This window comes from Balearica regulorum, chromosome Z (genome assembly GCF_011004875.1).
Source record: "Balearica regulorum gibbericeps isolate bBalReg1 chromosome Z, bBalReg1.pri, whole genome shotgun sequence".
Lineage (NCBI taxonomy): Eukaryota > Metazoa > Chordata > Aves > Gruiformes > Gruidae > Balearica > Balearica regulorum.
The window spans coordinates 5,456,781-5,461,269 of record NC_046220.1 but is presented as its reverse complement, the minus strand read 5'-3'; the positions used below and the strand labels follow the sequence as shown (position 1 = coordinate 5,461,269).

Sequence of the window (4,489 nt, the reverse complement as noted above, 5' to 3'; positions counted from 1 at the left end):
GATTCAAAGGTGTTCTGTTTTCTGAAAAATGTGCACCATATGTAAAGTCAATGCAGTTCATAGTGCATTGCATCAATACTGAATGTTAGAGTTAATTGAAGCTCCCAGTAGTTTGGGAAAAGAGACAGCACCACAGAAAAATAAAACTAATTCTTTTCATTTGATTCTGAGTCCAAACAGATTATAACCAAAGCCCAGAGCAAGTTTTTTTGTGATTAATTAATGATGGGATAATTTGCTGTAGGCCACAAAGTTTTCCAGCCACTCATTAATCTCAGAAAATGCCACGGGCTACAGTTGTTACTGTTTAATTAAAAAGTATGTCACAGTTGCAAAGCTACAGAAAGCTGTAAATATTATCGTTTGCCAAGCATTTACATACCCAGGATAATCTGTAGTCAAAAGGAGGAGTGCAAGAGAAAGGAAGAGCTAAGCACCAGATGCTTTAGGCTGAGGTAACCTATTTTTTGTCACTGTGATTAGATAGCTCTAAATTTATACACTTGTACAGCCTCTACATGACACTTTTTCATCTTTGTGGCTGATTCTTTATGATTATACTGGCCTCAAGTGAAGCCAAAGGAAAGACTTCTGTTACCTTTTATGAGAGTTTGGTTGTGCCCAGACAACCATGAAGTTAAGGCACAATTTCCCCTCTAAAATTCAAGAGAAGGTGTCAGGATATCTCCAAAGGAACACACAGACTAAAAAATTTTAAAAAGGATTTCTGCAGTGTTTATGGCTCTTAAAATCTCCTGGATTAACAGAAGATGATGCAGTTCTGCAGCTAGAAAGACACACATTGATGTTCTTCATAAGAACAAGCATACCACAAATATTGACTTAAAAATATATCTTATAAAGCTGCAATAATTTTTTTTTTAAGTAACATAAATATCAAAACACCAGACTCTGACAATTTTAAAGCTGAAGTGACAAACTCTTTCATATCAGACTAACGTTTCTTACAAGAAACTGTTGCCAACTGAAGAAACATGACAGTTCTTTGGTGGGAAAGCATAGCAAATCTAAATGCTAAACATTAATTCACCTAGAAATAAAACTAAAACCTAATGAACAACTATGGTTTCTTTCACATCTATTTCTTTTGAGGAATAAAAATTCCAAGAAAATTGGAATGGGTTTGTGGTGGGTTGACCCTGGGTGGGGGCCAGGTGCCCCCCCAGAGCCACTCTGTCACTCCCTTCTTTCACTAGACAGGGGAGAAAAGGTATAACAAAAAGCTTGTGGGTCGAGATAAGGGCAGGGAGAGATCACTCACTAATTATTGTCATGAGCAAAACAGACCGAACTTAAAGAAAAATTCATCTCATTTATGACCGAGCAAATCAGACTAATGAGAAACACAGCCAAAGCTTAAACCCCGTCCCCCCAGCCCTGCCTCCTGCCCGGCCCAACTTCACTCCCCATTTCTCTCCCTCCTCCCCCCCAGCGGCACAGGGGGACGGGCAATGGGGGTTGGGGTCAGTTCCTCACACGCTGTCTCTGCCGCTCCTTCCTCCTCAGGGGGAGGACTCCTCACACTCGGCCCCTGCTCCAGCCTGGGGGCCCTCCCACGGGAGACAGTCCTCCACCACCTGCTCCAGCGGGAGGCCTTCCCACGGGCTGCAGTTCTTCACCAACTGCTCCAGCGTGGGGCCCTCCCACGGGCTGCAGTCCTTCAGGAACAGACTGCTCCAGCGTGGGTCCCCCACGGGGTCACAAGTCCTGCCAGCAAACCTGCTCCGCCGTGGGCTCCTCTCTCCACGGGGCCACAGGGCCTGCCAGGAGCCTGCTCCAGCGTGGGCTTCCCATGGGGTCACAGCCTCCTTCAGGTGTCTCCACCTGCTCCGGCCTGGGGTCCTCCATGGGCTGCAGGGGGATCTCTGCTCCACCATGGACCTCCTTGGGCTGCAGGAGGACAGCCTACCTCACCATGGTCTTCTCCAGGGGCTGCAGGGGAATCTCTGCTCCAGCGCCTGGAGCACCTCCTCCCCTCCTTCTGCACTGGCCTGGGTGTCTGCAGAGTCTCTTACATCTTCTCACTCCTCTCTCTGGCTGCAAAAGGTCTCCCTAACTTTTTTTTCCCTTCTTAACTATGTTATCATAGAGGCACTGATTGGCTTGGCCTTGGCCAATGGTGGGTCCGTCTTGTAGCCAGCTGGCATTGGCTCTGTCAGACACAGGAAAAGCTTTGAGCAGCTTCTCACAGAAGCCACCCCTGTAGCCCCCCCCCCCCCCCCCCCCCCCCCCCCGCTATCAAAACCTTGCCACGCAAACCCAATACATTCCACCCCTCGCCTCTGTGAATCACATATTTAAGAATTATCATTAAAATATAAATTATGGAATGCTTCACAAATTTGCGTGTCATCCTTGCGCAGGGGCCATGTTAATCTTCTCTGTATTGTTCCAATTTTAGTATATGTGCTATATTTAATTTTGGTTTTGTAAGTCTTCATTCTAATAGAAAGAAGTTACATTTAAAAGCCATTAAGATAGAAGGTATTGAAGAAGAAAATCTTTTGCATAAATGCCCATATTCGCATAAACACACACAGCCTGATGCTGCATCAGAAAAGCCACCATCAATGCTGTTTCTTAACGGCAATTTCATCAGAAAAGCAAAAGTAAGGCAGTATTATCAACTTCATCACATATTGCTGCTAAGCTGTTTAGATCAAGGCTGAGACATACTGAACATGAATTTAATTTATCCAGTGACCACTTACGACATCCTCTCAATGCACAAGAGCCTTGAACTAACCTACATGAGCATCCTGTTCACTGCCAAAGCAGAAGAAAGGAGCCTTAGTATCAGGTGAGCTGTCAGGAAAACAAATATGCATTGCTCTTTTCTGTGTAGCACATTTGTTCATGAAATTATATTCCGAAACAAAGTCAAGCCTAAAAAGAAGAGTGCAGAACTGGCCCAGGAAGGTATTTTTCTCCTTTCCTGCTGTTCATGCAGTATATTAAAACTAAGGAAAAGGTGCGTATTTGGTTTTTTTTAAGAACAGGATCAGAAGTGAAGTTGGTCAGTAAGAAAACTGAAATGAAGAAGTCAGCACACAAAGGTATATAGAAAAAGAAAATGGAAAATGGAATGAGATTACCCAGAAGGAAAAAGTGCTAAGATCTGGCAAAAAAAAAATAAAATGGCATACACTGAGAAAAACAGTAGAACAAAAATAACCATAAAAACATTAAAAATGGAGGCAGAACACAAAGGAAAACTCTTCATAGGAATAAAAAATAATAAACTAGTCACCAACACACACACACATACACAAACAGAAGGGAAAAGGCACAGAAAATGACAGTCCAATATACAGAAGAGAAAGATCAAAAGAGATTACAAGGAAAATGGTTTGCTGAAGATAAGGATGCAGCAACCTGACAAAAGTAAAAAATGACAAAAAACCACAGAGATAAGGTAAAGTCACCACAGAAAAACATAAGAAATGAAGTGCTAGAGATCACTAGACAAACAAGTAATCAGTGAGAAAAGAGGTTTTAAGAAAAAAAAAATCAAAAAAGAAACTACAATATACAGAAAGACAAAATACTGTGTCTTCCAACTTGGTGCCTAGGCATCAGGAAAAGCTTTAAGAGTTAGATTTCTCCATCTGTTGGCTCTACCTGTCTTCAGAACTTGAGGCACGTGATATGTGTTACTGGAACATAAGAAACAGACAGCTTTGGTCATGCAGGCAGCAGAGATGCCCTGAATGAGGTAAAGAAGTACCTCATTATAATTGGTCCTAGAGGAACTCTTAGATGCGTGTGATTGATAGCTATTTGCTCTGTACCTCATTAAGAATGATACCAAAATAAAAAGACAGAAGTTAAAAAAAAAAAAGACTGCAACAGAGAAAGATTTTTTGCTGTCCTAATCTGTATAATTCTTTGTAAAACCCATTAAAATGAGCATAAATGTAAGATGTAAGGTTTTGCCATCCAACTTTTCCACAGTGCCTACGTAGCTTATAGAAATGCAATTACTCTACATACTGGTCTACATACAGCAAAACAGCTATTCTTGTTGTACTGTATCCAAATCAAAGAAACCTTTCAGTGTGATAGCATTCCTGGCAGACAGAGAATAGCAGCTGTAAATTACCAAAATTAACACTTTCCTTACCTAATTCATCAAAGCTTATCTGGAGTCATTCTAAACCGTCTAGGTAGAACTAGTCAAAGGAGCTGAGATCTCCCAGGAAATAAAATAGATGCTGATGACTGAGAGCAGAGATATTCTTGCAAAAATCCCTCACAAGAGTCTGAACAAGGGGTCCTGAGGCCAGTGGGGAGAACTTTACCCTGACTTTTGATCACTCAAATTAATTCTCGAAGGACATGATCTCTGAAAAGGATGCTGCAAGACCTTCAGTTCTGGTGGCACAAAAAAGAATTGCAAGAAGGTTAAGGACAGATTTTGTAAATTAGGCAGAAGGATACACATGATCAACGCTAGAAATGAGGTCTC

General features: G+C 42.0%; 1 pseudogene; it reads right to left on the bottom strand.

Annotated features, from left to right (window-relative positions):
* Nucleotides 1–2,339: 2,339 nt before the first annotated feature.
* LOC142599614 (U6 spliceosomal RNA) lies at nucleotides 2,340–2,431 on the bottom strand (annotated as a pseudogene).
* Between the last annotated feature and the right edge of the window lie 2,058 nt (nucleotides 2,432–4,489).